The 17,506-nt window shown below is 50.1% G+C and overlaps 1 pseudogene; it reads right to left on the bottom strand.

Annotated features, from left to right (window-relative positions):
- Positions 1 to 13,565: 13,565 nt before the first annotated feature.
- LOC126857066 (BTB/POZ domain-containing protein KCTD9-like) lies at positions 13,566 to 16,395 on the bottom strand (annotated as a pseudogene).
- Between the last annotated feature and the right edge of the window lie 1,111 nt (positions 16,396 to 17,506).

A 17,506-nucleotide genomic window follows, 5' to 3' on the forward strand; every position in this document is an offset into this window, starting at 1 on the left:
CTGGCCTGGCCTGGCCTGGCCTGGCCTGGCCTGGCCTGGCCTGGCCTGGCCTGGCCTGGCCTGGCCTGGCCTGGCCTGGCCTGGCCTGGCCTGGCCTGGCCTGGCCTGGCCTGGCCTGGCCTGGCCTGGCCTGGCCTGGCCTGGCCTGGCCTGGCCTGGCCTGGCCTGGCCTGGCCTGGCCTGGCCTGGCCTGGCCTGGCCTGGCCTGGCCTGGCCTGGCCTGGCCTGGCCTGGCCTGGCCTGGCCTGGCCTGGCTGGCCTGGCCTGGCCTGGCCTGGCCTGGCCTGGCCTGGCCTGGCCTGGCCTGGCCTGGCCTGGCCTGGCCTGGCCTGGCCTGGCCTGGCCTGGCCTGGCCTGGCCTGGCCTGGCCTGGCCTGGCCTGGCCTGGCCTGGCCTGGCCTGGCCTGGCCTGGCCTGGCCTGGCCTGGCCTGGCCTGGCCTGGCCTGGCCTGGCCTGGCCTGGCCTGGCCTGGCCTGGCCTGGCCTGGCCTGGCCTGGCCTGGCCTGGCCTGGCCTGGCCTGGCCTGGCCTGGCCTGGCCTGGCCTGGCCTGGCCTGGCCTGGCCTGGCCTGGCCTGGCCTGGCCTGGCCTGGCCTGGCCTGGCCTGGCCTGGCCTGGCCTGGCCTGGCCTGGCCTGGCCTGGCCTGGCCTGGCCTGGCCTGGCCTGGCCTGGCCTGGCCTGGCCTGGCCTGGCCTGGCCTGGCCTGGCCTGGCCTGGCCTGGCCTGGCCTGGCCTGGCCTGGCCTGGCCTGGCCTGGCCTGGCCTGGCCTGGCCTGGCCTGGCCTGGCCTGGCCTGGCCTGGCCTGGCCTGGCCTGGCCTGGCCTGGCCTGGCCTGGCCTGGCCTGGCCTGGCCTGGCCTGGCCTGGCCTGGCCTGGCCTGGCCTGGCCTGGCCTGGCCTGGCCTGGCCTGGCCTGGCCTGGCCTGGCCTGGCCTGGCCTGGCCTGGCCTGGCCTGGCCTGGCCTGGCCTGGCCTGGCCTGGCCTGGCCTGGCCTGGCCTGGCCTGGCCTGGCCTGGCCTGGCCTGGCCTGGCCTGGCCTGGCCTGGCCTGGCCTGGCCTGGCCTGGCCTGGCCTGGCCTGGCCTGGCCTGGCCTGGCCTGGCCTGGCCTGGCCTGGCCTGGCCTGGCCTGGCCTGGCCTGGCCTGGCCTGGCCTGGCCTGGCCTGGCCTGGCCTGGCCTGGCCTGGCCTGGCCTGGCCTGGCCTGGCCTGGCCTGGCCTGGCCTGGCCTGGCCTGGCCTGGCCTGGCCTGGCCTGGCCTGGCCTGGCCTGGCCTGGCCTGGCCTGGCCTGGCCTGGCCTGGCCTGGCCTGGCCTGGCCTGGCCTGGCCTGGCCTGGCCTGGCCTGGCCTGGCCTGGCCTGGCCTGGCCTGGCCTGGCCTGGCCTGGCCTGGCCTGGCCTGGCCTGGCCTGGCCTGGCCTGGCCTGGCCTGGCCTGGCCTGGCCTGGCCTGGCCTGGCCTGGCCTGGCCTGGCCTGGCCTGGCCTGGCCTGGCCTGGCCTGGCCTGGCCTGGCCTGGCCTGGCCTGGCCTGGCCTGGCCTGGCCTGGCCTGGCCTGGCCTGGCCTGGCCTGGCCTGGCCTGGCCTGGCCTGGCCTGGCCTGGCCTGGCCTGGCCTGGCCTGGCCTGGCCTGGCCTGGCCTGGCCTGGCCTGGCCTGGCCTGGCCTGGCCTGGCCTGGCCTGGCCTGGCCTGGCCTGGCCTGGCCTGGCCTGGCCTGGCCTGGCCTGGCCTGGCCTGGCCTGGCCTGGCCTGGCCTGGCCTGGCCTGGCCTGGCCTGGCCTGGCCTGGCCTGGCCTGGCCTGGCCTGGCCTGGCCTGGCCTGGCCTGGCCTGGCCTGGCCTGGCCTGGCCTGGCCTGGCCTGGCCTGGCCTGGCCTGGCCTGGCCTGGCCTGGCCTGGCCTGGCCTGGCCTGGCCTGGCCTGGCCTGGCCTGGCCTGGCCTGGCCTGGCCTGGCCTGGCCTGGCCTGGCCTGGCCTGGCCTGGCCTGGCCTGGCCTGGCCTGGCCTGGCCTGGCCTGGCCTGGCCTGGCCTGGCCTGGCCTGGCCTGGCCTGGCCTGGCCTGGCCTGGCCTGGCCTGGCCTGGCCTGGCCTGGCCTGGCCTGGCCTGGCCTGGCCTGGCCTGGCCTGGCCTGGCCTGGCCTGGCCTGGCCTGGCCTGGCCTGGCCTGGCCTGGCCTGGCCTGGCCTGGCCTGGCCTGGCCTGGCCTGGCCTGGCCTGGCCTGGCCTGGCCTGGCCTGGCCTGGCCTGGCCTGGCCTGGCCTGGCCTGGCCTGGCCTGGCCTGGCCTGGCCTGGCCTGGCCTGGCCTGGCCTGGCCTGGCCTGGCCTGGCCTGGCCTGGCCTGGCCTGGCCTGGCCTGGCCTGGCCTGGCCTGGCCTGGCCTGGCCTGGCCTGGCCTGGCCTGGCCTGGCCTGGCCTGGCCTGGCCTGGCCTGGCCTGGCCTGGCCTGGCCTGGCCTGGCCTGGCCTGGCCTGGCCTGGCCTGGCCTGGCCTGGCCTGGCCTGGCCTGGCCTGGCCTGGCCTGGCCTGGCCTGGCCTGGCCTGGCCTGGCCTGGCCTGGCCTGGCCTGGCCTGGCCTGGCCTGGCCTGGCCTGGCCTGGCCTGGCCTGGCCTGGCCTGGCCTGGCCTGGCCTGGCCTGGCCTGGCCTGGCCTGGCCTGGCCTGGCCTGGCCTGGCCTGGCCTGGCCTGGCCTGGCCTGGCCTGGCCTGGCCTGGCCTGGCCTGGCCTGGCCTGGCCTGGCCTGGCCTGGCCTGGCCTGGCCTGGCCTGGCCTGGCCTGGCCTGGCCTGGCCTGGCCTGGCCTGGCCTGGCCTGGCCTGGCCTGGCCTGGCCTGGCCTGGCCTGGCCTGGCCTGGCCTGGCCTGGCCTGGCCTGGCCTGGCCTGGCCTGGCCTGGCCTGGCCTGGCCTGGCCTGGCCTGGCCTGGCCTGGCCTGGCCTGGCCTGGCCTGGCCTGGCCTGGCCTGGCCTGGCCTGGCCTGGCCTGGCCTGGCCTGGCCTGGCCTGGCCTGGCCTGGCCTGGCCTGGCCTGGCCTGGCCTGGCCTGGCCTGGCCTGGCCTGGCCTGGCCTGGCCTGGCCTGGCCTGGCCTGGCCTGGCCTGGCCTGGCCTGGCCTGGCCTGGCCTGGCCTGGCCTGGCCTGGCCTGGCCTGGCCTGGCCTGGCCTGGCCTGGCCTGGCCTGGCCTGGCCTGGCCTGGCCTGGCCTGGCCTGGCCTGGCCTGGCCTGGCCTGGCCTGGCCTGGCCTGGCCTGGCCTGGCCTGGCCTGGCCTGGCCTGGCCTGGCCTGGCCTGGCCTGGCCTGGCCTGGCCTGGCCTGGCCTGGCCTGGCCTGGCCTGGCCTGGCCTGGCCTGGCCTGGCCTGGCCTGGCCTGGCCTGGCCTGGCCTGGCCTGGCCTGGCCTGGCCTGGCCTGGCCTGGCCTGGCCTGGCCTGGCCTGGCCTGGCCTGGCCTGGCCTGGCCTGGCCTGGCCTGGCCTGGCCTGGCCTGGCCTGGCCTGGCCTGGCCTGGCCTGGCCTGGCCTGGCCTGGCCTGGCCTGGCCTGGCCTGGCCTGGCCTGGCCTGGCCTGGCCTGGCCTGGCCTGGCCTGGCCTGGCCTGGCCTGGCCTGGCCTGGCCTGGCCTGGCCTGGCCTGGCCTGGCCTGGCCTGGCCTGGCCTGGCCTGGCCTGGCCTGGCCTGGCCTGGCCTGGCCTGGCCTGGCCTGGCCTGGCCTGGCCTGGCCTGGCCTGGCCTGGCCTGGCCTGGCCTGGCCTGGCCTGGCCTGGCCTGGCCTGGCCTGGCCTGGCCTGGCCTGGCCTGGCCTGGCCTGGCCTGGCCTGGCCTGGCCTGGCCTGGCCTGGCCTGGCCTGGCCTGGCCTGGCCTGGCCTGGCCTGGCCTGGCCTGGCCTGGCCTGGCCTGGCCTGGCCTGGCCTGGCCTGGCCTGGCCTGGCCTGGCCTGGCCTGGCCTGGCCTGGCCTGGCCTGGCCTGGCCTGGCCTGGCCTGGCCTGGCCTGGCCTGGCCTGGCCTGGCCTGGCCTGGCCTGGCCTGGCCTGGCCTGGCCTGGCCTGGCCTGGCCTGGCCTGGCCTGGCCTGGCCTGGCCTGGCCTGGCCTGGCCTGGCCTGGCCTGGCCTGGCCTGGCCTGGCCTGGCCTGGCCTGGCCTGGCCTGGCCTGGCCTGGCCTGGCCTGGCCTGGCCTGGCCTGGCCTGGCCTGGCCTGGCCTGGCCTGGCCTGGCCTGGCCTGGCCTGGCCTGGCCTGGCCTGGCCTGGCCTGGCCTGGCCTGGCCTGGCCTGGCCTGGCCTGGCCTGGCCTGGCCTGGCCTGGCCTGGCCTGGCCTGGCCTGGCCTGGCCTGGCCTGGCCTGGCCTGGCCTGGCCTGGCCTGGCCTGGCCTGGCCTGGCCTGGCCTGGCCTGGCCTGGCCTGGCCTGGCCTGGCCTGGCCTGGCCTGGCCTGGCCTGGCCTGGCCTGGCCTGGCCTGGCCTGGCCTGGCCTGGCCTGGCCTGGCCTGGCCTGGCCTGGCCTGGCCTGGCCTGGCCTGGCCTGGCCTGGCCTGGCCTGGCCTGGCCTGGCCTGGCCTGGCCTGGCCTGGCCTGGCCTGGCCTGGCCTGGCCTGGCCCTGGCCTGGCCTGGCCTGGCCTGGCCTAACCTAGCCTAGCCTAACCTAACCTAGCCTAGCCTAACCTGACCTAACCTAACCTAACCTAACCTAACCTAACCTAACCTAACCTAACCTAACCTAACCTAACCTAACCTAACCTAACCTAACCTAACCTAACCTAACCTAACCTAACCTAACCTAACCTAACCTAACCTAACCTAACCTAACCTAACCTAACCTAACCTAACCTAACCTAACCTAACCTAACCTAACCTAACCTAACCTAACCTAACCTAACCTAACCTAACCTAACCTAACCTAACCTAACCTAACCTAACCTAACCTAACCTAACCTAACCTAACCTAACCTAACCTAACCTAACCTAACCTTAACCTAACCTAACCTAACCTAACCTGTTTTCAGCTCGACGGGATGGGAAAATGCATTTACGCACCGTACCCGGGACCGGCCCCGGGGCGTGTGTGGGACTCGCTTCCGGATATTACGGTCCGGAAGAATACCCACTAAAACCCACCCCTCTAGCAGAGTGTTCTGCTTAGGTGCCTGTAATGCGTAAGGGGCGGGAATTGTTTTCCACAGTACAACCGCCCCTCCGCAAAGGCATGCGCTGAGCTAGCGCCCTCCTTCTAACATATCTTCTCCTTCAAAAACTCTTCCAGAAGGAAGAACTCTTATCGAGATCACATGTGGTGTGACTACTTAAAATAACCCCTTATTTATAGTGGCTTTTACGACTAATAATAATATTTACATATGACGCTTAATAGCTATAAGAAATAAAACAATGAATGATGAATTATATCTAATCATATGTACACGAACTTAAGGCAAGTAATGCCGACCTTGGCCAGCCTTTACTTTCTCCTCTACATTCATATCGTATCCTAAAGATATATACATTTACTTCCTATATATATATATATACTCATACATACACACACGCACACACACACTTACATACTTACATACGCATACATACATTCACATATATATATACATTAACTTACTTAGTTATAAGTTATACTACTATTATATATTTATTTAATAATAACAATTGGTATCTCTATTTAGACTGAGGTAATTTTACTATACCCCAGTCTACTAATGTCAGGAGTCGTCGGAACCTGACCCATCAAGAAGAGTGTTGTTTACTCTCCTGGCCTCCTCTTCCTGTCTAGCCCTCTCGGCAACTTCTTTTCGGAGCATAACCACGTTCGCAAATTCAGCGAAAGCCTCCCATTTCTCCTTGGAACAGAGAACCTGCTGGATTATTTTCTCCAAGGAGAGCGTGTCTACATTCACCTCTAGGCTCTCGCAAAGTTTATTTCTGTTTTCTTCCCATGCCGTACAGTCTCTCAGTGTGTGTTCGGGAGAATCTTCGACATTTTGCACGTTGCAGTGCTCGCAGTAGGGCATCGAGGCTTTGCCAATCCTGTAGAGATAAGTTCCAAAGCAGCCGTGACCGGTGAGCAACTGTGTGGTTCTGAACGAAGAGCTTCCGTGCTTTCTGCTTATCCACTCCTGGAAGTGGGGAAGAATAGCTTCTCTAGTTCGTGCGCCAGCCAAGTTGGGGTTTTCACAGTACACTTCCCATTGGCGGCGGAGGAGCAGAGTCCTCGTCCGTTTTAATCTCCAACTCGGCCTTTTAGACCATCTGTTGCTGTTTCTGAGATCTTTCGTTCGATCGTATACTCTCCGTCTGGTATTAGCTAGAAGATATGCCGGGGAATTCTAGCGAGAAGAAGGGCTGCATCTAACGAGATCGTGCGGTATCCCGCAATAACGCGGATGGCCAAAGTACGCAAAACTCTATTAATTGTTATTTGAGAACTCCTAGAAGCAACGAAAGCCTCGTTCCACACAGGGGCACCATATAAGAAGATGGAAAGAACAACCTGAGCGTACAGTCTTCTCTTATTTTCATTAGGCCCTCTTAAATTGGGCATCAGTCTGCCTAACGCCCTATTGACTTTGCCTATTTTATCCTCCACATACTCAAAGTGGGGGCGAAAATTAAACCGACCGTCTAACATGATCCCCAGATATTTTAGCGTGGGCTTCGCTTCGATATCTTCTCTGTCCACCTGCAATCTAACTGTGCGAGGAGGCCTGTTTTCCCATAGAAAACTATGGCCTCCGTTTTTCCACTGAGACCTCTAATCCTAGTCTACGTATACGGTTAAGCACACGCGCCACCTGAATATTGCTCCTAGCGATAGCCGTGCTTATTGTGTCCGCCGAAGACATAACGAATGTGTCGTCGGCATAACATACGATATGGCTTCCCTTCTCTGTGCCTTCTTGGAGCACACTATCGTAAGCAATGTTCCAAAGCAAGGGGCCCAGGACAGATCCCTGGGGACCCCTGCTGTAACTTGACATGTGAAGGGTTTTTCTTCGCTGCTTATCTTATATTCTATGGACCTATTGCACAAATAGTTATCTATAATTCTCAACAAGTAATCAGGGAACTTCTTGTCAATTAGAGCTTGTCGAATCGTGCTCCACGGCACTGAGTTGAAGGCATTACAGATATCGATGCTTACTCCAACGGTAAAACCGCCTTCCGACATCGCTGCTCCTGCTACTGTTTTGACGTATTCGATTGCATCATACGTGCTCTTGCCGTCTCGAAAGCCAAATTGCCATGGAGAAAGATCCACACAAGGGTTCTCAGCCATGTGTTGCTTCATTCTATCAACGATTATCCTCTCTAATGCTTTCCCTGTTTCGTTGAGGAGACATATAGGCCTGACTTTAGGTAGTGCATTCAGTTCTGCTTTATAGCCTACTTTTGGGATGAGTACTAAAATCGCTCTTTTCCAACTGGTAGGGAAGATGCCTTTTTCAGACAAGCTGTAAGACAAATGTTCATCTTGTCTAAGAATTCGGAAGGGACTTTTTCCAAGCTTTTGCAGGGACCCCATCGGGACCCGGAGATGTGTTACCAGATATTTCTCTTTTCTTGAACACCTTGAATACCTCTCCAGGTGTTACCGACCAATCTTCGTTCCAGTCCTCATCTGACCAGTCTTCCCATAGCGTTGAGGGGTCATGCGTTTCGCCCGACGGGAATAACTTAGCGATCAACTGTCTTCTAGAGTCTTTATCCAGATTTTCAAGGATGTTGCAGGACGAGCTCTTAAGCTTGTTAAGAACAAGTCTATAGGGGAGGCCCCACGGGTCGGATTCCACTGCATCGAGCAGCTCTTTCCACGCAATAGTTTTGGCCTTGCTGATTTCTGCCCTAAGCTTCTTTCGTGTTGTCCTGTATCTCTGTCTTAATAGTTCCTCCTCCTGTGGGCTCGGGTTGCAAGTTCGTCTGAGTCTTTTCCATGCGCGGTATGCCGCATTGGTGTCAGCTCTGACTTCCGCGATAGTATCGTTCCACCAATAAACACTTTTCTTGCCCTGAGGCGGAAGCGCTTTAGGGGCAGAGTTGTCACATGCCATTTTCATTTCAGCATCCAGTGTGTCGGCGATCTTGTCCACATCTGGCTCTACATCAATGTTCGAAAGGTTGCTCGTACAGCTCCATAGGAGGGAGTCTTGGAATTTTCCCCAATCAGCCTTCTTCCAATTCCATCTCCGGATTTTCTTCCTCATCCAATTATTCTCGACATGCCTGATAGTATCGAACCTGACCACTATATAAACATGGTCCGATAGAGTGGACAGGTCCAGTATTTGCCACGAGTTGATATATCTTGCAAGACCAGGGCTGGCCCATGTGAGGTCAATAATTGAGCAGCCCTGGGCTCGGATGCAAGTGGGATCCTTCCCGGTGTTAAGCAGTCTTAGGTCACTAGTTGCTGCCCATTCATCGATTGTTGTGCCCCTCTCGTCAGAAAAGGGGGAACCCCATGATTTGGATTTTGAGTTAAAATCTCCACATATTAAGATTTTATTCCTTGAGTGGGCAAGAGCGTCGTTGAGTTCGTCCACAAATTCCAGGAATTCTCCTCTAGGAATGTTGGGTGAAACATAGCACGACACCAGGTCGATCTCTCCCATCCTAACTGCTACCACATTGTTGCCTTGAAACGCCAGAACTGGCGAGGCACCGGTGAACCTAGTGTCATGGAAGACCATTGCGAGTCCATTCCTGCTGCGAAACCAATTTGCTCGATTTGCTATGAATGGTGGTTCAGAGATTGCAGCTACTCCTATATTAAGTTCCCTCATATTTTGTTGGAGCAGATCAAATGCTCGAGGGCTTCGATTAAGATTAATCTGGATTAGGCTATTCATGGTCTGTGTCCATATGCTCAGCCCTCCGTGCCGATTGCGTCTGTATCTCTGCGGCGTGGCTTTTACTTTTGCCTTTACCTACTCCAGAAGGATACTCCTCAGCCTTACAGGCGGCAGTTCCCATCCTGTGGTCACATTGCAGTCCAAATTCTTTACAGATGGGGCAAGAAGGAGACGAGTCGCACACGCGAGCCGAATGTCCCGTGGAACCGCAGTTGTAACAGGCAAAGGATCTGTCCACGGACGATTTGCAGTTATTGCGTAGGTGTCCTACTTCCCAGCACTTGTAGCAGCGGATGGGCCTGGCCTTGAGAAGAACAATACGAGCCACTGTCCATCCAATCTTAACTTTTTCATTCTTGGACGCCTTAACCGCTGAGGCCAGTGGGCATTGTATCCACACTGTACATAGGTTATTTTTTAGCTTTCTAATTTCTCCCATTTTAATATCTTTCGGAGGACATCCACCAATCTTCGCGATTGTCTCGGCGATCTCCGAGGGAGTGACAGAGTCGTCGAAGCCGGAGAGGCGTATGTCTCCTCTGATTACTGGTCTCGAGACCCTGGCGTGATCTTTTAAAAGATCTGCTAGTTTGTCTTTAAGCTTTTCAGCCTTTTCCGCGTTTTGGGCTCCAGGTATCTCGATTAGTGCGTCACCGTTAGCCGCATATCTTATTTTGGTTTTCTCAATACCGAATTCCGAGAGTTGTACGTTCTCTCTGACCTTGCGCATAACCTCCGAATAGGTTAGATTCTGGTCGAGAACCTTGATAACGACTGCAACTGTCCGGGGAGGCTTGCGTGTCACTTTCTCCTTAGTAGCCTTATTAGCGGGCTGCGGGACTCCCTGTAGAGGCTTTTCCTTTTCTTTCAATATTGACAATTTAGTCATCTGCCTTCTAGCCTTATTCTTACTCTTTTTGCTTTGCGCCTGTATCCATTCCGACGAGCCAACTACAGGTGATTCACCAACTACGTTTGAGGGAGGAGCCAACTGTATGTCACTAACAATTTTAGGTTTAGATTTAGGTTTCGACATAGCCATGTTGGCGCTAGTACTGGGTTGTACCCTATCCTGCATGTTACAGGGTCCTGACGTACTCGAGGCTCTCGCTGCCGCCTTACTCTGTCTAACATTTCTCATTTGTGACCGAAGATTACGTATCTGGTTAGCCAATTCAGCTTCAGTCTCACTCGGGTCGTTATCTCTTAAATTATTGACTGGGGCTAGAATTGGTGTCGATACTCCACCAAGTGGAGGTCTCATGACTGCGTCATTTAGCAGTCTAGGGTCCTCATCAAATATTAAAGGAGAGCAGGCTTTGTTCATAGTGACTTTTATATTGCCACCATTAGAGGAGCTGACTTTTTCCTGCAGATCTTCCACTATCCGTTTGAGATCGGATAAGTCTCTACGTAGCCTCTCAGTTTCTTTTTTGGAGGCCTTAAGCTCGGCAGTCAATTCGGCGTTTCGTCGGCGGAGGAACGCAGGATCTCCTATGTCCTCCACCTTCTCAGCCATAACTCTTATAACCTCCTTGAGAGCATTGACCCTTTTCTTCATTTGGCTCTGGAGGCTGCCCTGTAAATTTCCACTTCCAACACGGATAATTTCCAAGTCATCCAGCCACTCGAGCGCTGATGCTCCCAACTGACTGGCAGGAACAATAGGCAGCTCATCTAAGTTGGTGGGGACCTCTCTAAGTTGTGACTCGATTGGGGGGACACTACGTTTAATTTTAATTTTCTTCTTCCTGGTGGAGCTCTTCGCGGGGGCTTTACATTCTGAAGCTGTAACGTTACCCGATGTTTCTCTACCATTTTTAACTAATGGGACATTCACCGAATCTAGCTGAATCTCCATGTTATTATCCGTCTTAATTAGTTCTACAGCAGGTTTCTTCAGCCTCCGTGGCCTAAGCCTCACACGAGAAGAATCAACGGATTCCTCGACTTCTTCAACAACTTCCTCGTCTTGTTTCCTTTTACCGGGAAGTATATAATTGCTTGACGCCGAAGTGGATGCTACCGATTGCAGATCTTCTTGAGATCCCATTTTGATTTGCAAGAATTGTGACGGAAAGATCTCAGGTTGCTCCGGGGAGCAGAACAACTTGGCGGGCTGCCGAAGGAGTTCAGTTGGACATTGAGTATGGGGATATGATGCCCATCTTTCGTTCCACTTGCCGCATTGCAAGTCTGGTTGGCAGCTTGGGATTCTAAGTACGGCCCCGTTTGCTGTCCCTTGTCAGGCTCATCTTTGCGTGTATCGGGTGTAGGATACGGCATTGTTTCATTTGCAGACGTTGATGCAGGAATTTCCTGGGCCGACGAAGTCAGGGGGACCAACACACTCCTGGACCCCTCCGAGTCCCAGTCCCTTACGATCTTCTCTACATCAATCTTATTTCCTTCCCTCTTTCCATCCAGCTCCTTCATTAGCTCCTCCATCCTTTCTTCCATCATGCCTTCTCTCTCTTGTACGTTTTCTTTCTTTTTTGCTTCTTCATCATCCTGATTCTTGTGCATTAATTTTGATTTTGTTTTTGTTTTATTTTCAGTTTCTTCCATTTTGTTCCCACGAGTGTGGTCGGAAATCCTGTCCATCCAAGCAGAGCCGCCATACCTGAACAAGTCTAAATACCCTGGGGGTTTCGGTAGGTTCCCCAGAGGCACCGTTCAAGACTGAGCATTTTAACTTCGCCCCAGCCATGCAGCCATCACCACGGTTGCGCACAGCTTGACTTGCGAAGAGTGCATTTGATTCGAGGGGTACTACCCTCTAGGCATACTTTATGGCGCCTCCCCACACCAGGCCTTACCGGCATGATTAAATCTACCGGCATCGCCCTGGGGGATCATAAGCAGCCTCTCTGTACGCCAGGGAGTTACCCACCCCAAGACCCTGAAAAAACCCACCCAACCCTTAAATGGCTTTGATAACGGGGTTGGCTCCCCGGCCGTTGACAGATCAAGTCTGCCTCACGGGACGGCTTCCGGTTTGTTAACGGGGTGAACTCCCAGGCCCCTGTGGTGGCGCGAACATCCCCACTATCGGCAAGGACGTGCCGGGTTTGAAGTCAGGGTTGTCCTTCCCCTAGACCAGTGGTAGATTACAACTACCTCCGGGCTGGTCACTCCGGATTTTTTAACGAGGTTTGATCTCCTCGAGTGCATTTACTTCAAGGGGCACTACCCTCTAGGTATGCATTAGCCAGCTATTACTCCCTGGACCACCCCGGCATGGTTAAACCTACCGGTACAGCCCCAGGGGATCATTACAGCCAGAGCCCCACCGCCACGCTGAGGGCCGCACACCTAACCTAGCCGAGACCTAGCCTAACTCTAACCTAGCCTAACCTCAACTAACCTAACCTAATCCCAATCAACCTAATCCCAGCCTAACCATACCAACCCAGCTCCTCAATCCTAACCTCAATCCAACCCAACATAAACTTCTTTTTTGCGGTATGCATTACGATGCAATTATTATACGAAATACGTAGTTTATCGCAAATAATACGTCCTTATATAATTACAAACATTGGTAATACGACATTATTTAACGAAAAACGTCGTTGAACGATAATAATGTGTCGCTGTTTAATGAAAATCGTCTATTAACGAAAGTAACACGTCGTTAAAAATATCGAAACGTTTGTAATACATAGCTATTTATTCGAGAAACGTCGTTTAACCTAAGTAATACGTCGTTAAACATATCGAAACGTTTGTAATACATAGCTATATAATCGAGAAACGTCGTTTAACCTAAGTAATACGTCGTTAAACATATCGAAACGTTTGTAATACATAGCTATTTAATCGAGAAACGTCGTTTAACCTAAGTAATACGTCGTTAAACATATCGAAACGTTTGTAATACATAGCTATTTATTCGAGAAACGTCGTTTAACCTAAGTAATACGTCGTTAAACATAAAGAAACCTAAGCATAACATAGCTATTTATGCGAGAAACGTCGTTTAACCTAAGTAATACGTCGTTAAACATAAAGAAACCTAAGCATAACATAGCTATTTATGCGAGAAACGTCGTTTAACCTAAGTAGTACGTCGTTAAACATAAACAAACCTAAGCATAACATATCTATTTATGCGAGAAACGTCGTTTAAAGCAAGTAATACGTCGTTAAACATATCGAAACGTTTGTAATACATAGTTATTTAACCGAAGAACGTCGTTTATCGAAAGTAATACATCGTTATATAAAGAGAAACGACTGTAATGCATAGTTATTTAATCGAAGAACGTCGTTTATCGAAAGTAATACGTCGTTATATAAAGAGAAACGACTGTAATACATAGTTATTTAACCGAAGAACGTCGTTTATCGAAAGTAATACGTCGTTATATAACGAAAAACGTTGATGTATGTGCAGTAGTCTTATAAATAAAATAATAATAATAAAAGTATTATGTGTTATTTAATAACATTTACATTAGAAAATAATTATTTTTACGTTTAATGACACATACACTTAATATATTGTAAATATTAAATATTATTCTTTTTAATTAGTATAAATTAGTATAAATTATGTCAAATATCACATTATACAATTCAATCTATAATATTATGCATTCTAACATTCATTATTAACATATTGTTTGAAACATGTGCAGTTACATTAAGCGTGACCCATCGGTGGGTCACGCCGCCCACGGAACAGTCAAGTGTGACCCACCGGTGGGTCACGCCGGCGTGAACGTGTTAATGTTAATTCAAAGATGATATTCTTCAACTTTGCACCGATAAGCCACAGCGCTAAAAAATAACACAAGTATGGTGTGTGTGTGTGGGTGTGTATATGTATGTATTATATATGTATAGCTGTAAAAGATCAAAATATGCTAATAGGAATAAGATTGTGCGATATATGATAATATTATTGCATCTCCGAATCAGCATTTTTTAAGCACCGAAATCACAATTTTTAAGAATAGCATTTTTTAGCTATTTGAAAATTTTTAGTTGCTCATGATTAGCATCTTTCAAATGTATTCCATGTTTGAAAGTAGACCATCAGGATTTTCAAGATTGCAAGACTGCAGATTGGCTGCAGTTAATTTTAACGCATACAAGTTGTAGGCTTTGCAAATTTGCACGAGATAAATAAAAAAAAAAAAAAGAACATGCTTGTAACAACATGCTGACAAATTAGCATCAAACTACAATGATGAATGATCGCATACTGTAATGCAAATGTAGACATGATTTTCTCCTAATATCATTTCTTTGCATTAATTAATTTAATTTATACAATTCGTAAAATAAATACATCGTAAAGTTAATATTCCTAAAATCAAGTTTTGAAAGATCAGCTCTTAGAAAATCAACTTTTTAGAATCTAAGTTTTGCATTAGTTAGTTTGATATGATGGCTTTAAGTACATTTTTGCCGGTTAGAGATATGAGAGCTTCTTTCCGCAATTCTTCCTTTTCTGATATTATAATAAGAATTTAAATAGCTTTCGATACAATAAAAAGAAGTATCTACCGATACTCCTGAATCCAGTTATAAAGTATCATATTTGTTTTATTTTGATACATAAGCATTTATTGTAACAACTGATATTGAATTTAAATATATATATATATATATATATATATATATATATATATATATATATATATATATATACCAGATGTGTTAATATTCGAATCGAGAATTACTTAACCATGTCTCAAATAATTTAATGACTCAAAATATGTAAAATTTCTGTCAGTTAAATATGCTCCATGATGATCTTGTCTACTTGGCTGTGTTACATGCTCAGCATTTGCAGTTTCTGTAAAAACATTTTACATAGACATTACATAATATTGCATTATTATATTATTTTAATACAACTGAATCATTCCTATTATTTCTATTTTCATGTATTTATCATCTATTTTGATGATTCAATATAACTTTAATTTAAAAAATAAAATTACAATAAAAGTTGTAAACAAATTATTTTTGATATTTTTTTTTTAATGACATGATGTTTTAAATATTTCTTATCGACATAGATTTAAAAAAATGCTTTACGCACAATTCAATTATATTAAAATGTTCCCACATTTTCATAATTATTTCTATTTACTACTTTTAGTGATTTATACAACCATAATTAAAATGAAGTTGAGAGTAAAGTAAAATCAAGTTTATAATACTTATATTTATTAGAGTAACATATTAGAGTAACATATGTATTTAAGGAAAAACATCATAATGAGACATTCTTTATGACATTTTTAATAAAAATCTTTTATTAATTATATATTACATTGGATATACATGTGGGTATACATGGATATGTTTGTATGTGTATATAGATAAAGAAAAATGCTAAATTTTTAAAGATTTGAAATAAAAAACAATATATAAGTTTATGATAACAACTGAGTAATTATAAAAAAAAAAAGATACAGTAACTTGCTAACATACTATAAACTCTTTCTTTGTGAAAGTGTCTAATTATAATAAAATATTTCCATTTCCTAGCTATTGCCAACATTCAGTAGAATTCATTCTGAATTTCTATTTGATTAATTATGACTACGTATCTTATTCATCTGTATAAAATTTTTCCACGTCAAATATATGGAAGATCATATCCCTGTAAAAAAGAATTGGACTTATTATTTAATAGTTTATGTATATATAGAGACAAAAACAATATCAAATATTTTAAAACAAAAACATATACATCAGCTCTAAAAAGAAAATATGGCTCACATTTGAATTATAAATAACTTAGATTAGTATATAAAATTTAAATAATAAAAAAAATAATAAGAAATAAATAAGAACTTTACCTAATTAGCTTTATATCATCAATTTCTCCACCTTGCTATATAAAAATTCTTTTTGCAGTTATTTCGAATTTTGCACCAGCTGCTGCTAATAATTTGTCTAATGAATGAGTCTCCGTCTAATGTCTAATGAATAAGTCACAGATACCTATTATAAATAAATTGCATACAGTGAAATATATAATATAGTATCTATCATTTATAGCAAAAAAACTATATTATTTTTAAGTATGTACAAAACAAGTTTCATTTATTTTCCAAGAAATAATTTTTTTATACAATTTGGAATAATCAAAAATAGTAAGTTAAATGTTCAACTTATAAAAAACAAACAAAGAAAAAAAGAAAGAAAATGGAAAATAAAATATAATTTGTTATAAAATAATAAATATGGCATCATGTTGCCATTAACATCGGTTTTATTAATGAAAATTATTACCTTTTTCATAATTATATCGTAATACTCAGTTAACAGAATTCATATAAATATTTCAAGGATATCAATGAGTAAAACTGTCAAAAAATAAAGCGGGGAGCACACACTTTTGCATAAGCGCATAACAATAAGCATAAGGAAATTGATTGGTTCATTTTCTTATGCATACATTTGTAGACCAATCAATTTCTTTATGTTTATGGTTATGCGCTTATGCAAAAGTGCGTGCTCCCCGCTTTCCCCGCTGAAGGATGCGTTCGCTTTGGATGCTTATACGCTTTAAGATCGGTATTCAATGCATTCATAATCCGTTCTTAAGATCATCTTAAGTCTAATCTTGGGTCGAACTTGAAACAATTAATGCGCGCATGCGCAATTTGTCTTTTTATGTACACTGCGCGTCAATGATTCGTTTTATTTCCCTAGTAAGCAAGGCAATATCTATCCTTTGCTAACGCATAGAATTCCTATACATTAAGGCCATTGCACGTTAAAAAATTTTAATCGTAATCGTAAAGCCGTAAGTAAATCAACCAATCACAGTTCAAACATTCTTATTATGTTTAGAATGTTTGATTGTGATTGGTCAATTTTCTTACGGCCTTAAGCGGGGAGCACACACTCTTGGATAAACGCACAACAATAAACATAAGGAAATTGATTGGTTCATTTTCTTATGCATACATTTGTGGACCAATCAATTTCTTTATGTTTATGGTTATGCGTTTATGCAAAAGTGTGCGCTCCCCGCTTTATGATTACGACTAAAATTTTTTAATGTGCAATGGCCTTTAACGTGCAATGGCCTTTAGCAAAGGATAGATATTTCCTTGCTAACTAGGGAAACGGAACGAATCATTGACGCGCAATGTACCTACGTATGTAACACCGAGTCCCCACAATAGGTGTAGTAAGCTTTAAGTTATAAGAAATTAGCGACTTATATTTATATACAGCTTAAAGCTTATTAGCCCGGATCTACAATAGCTGTAGTAAATTTCAAGGCATAAGAAATTGACCAATCACAGTCAAATATGACAAGAATAATGAATTGTTATTGATAATTTTTTTTTTTTGTTTCTTAAGGAAATTCACTAGAATATCTATAATTTCATTTGTTGAAATCTAGTAAATCTGCTCACTTTTGTAATTTTCCTCACTTTATAATCACCTCTCGTTCCAAGAATCATAATAGCTCCCGAGATTACGCATTGAAAATTGAAGATTGAATATTGGAATTTGACTAATCAGAACAAAAAGAATTAAAATTTCTTTGATCTGATTCGTCAAAATTCAATCTTCAATCTTCAATCTCAATCTTCAATGCATAGTCTGATACAGGCTTAACGTGGCTTTCAGAAACGCGCCATCCAATGCGCCGTCATCGTAGTCGCTGTATGC

The sequence above is a fragment of the Cataglyphis hispanica genome, chromosome 20 (genome assembly GCF_021464435.1).
Source record: "Cataglyphis hispanica isolate Lineage 1 chromosome 20, ULB_Chis1_1.0, whole genome shotgun sequence".
NCBI lineage: Eukaryota > Metazoa > Arthropoda > Insecta > Hymenoptera > Formicidae > Cataglyphis > Cataglyphis hispanica.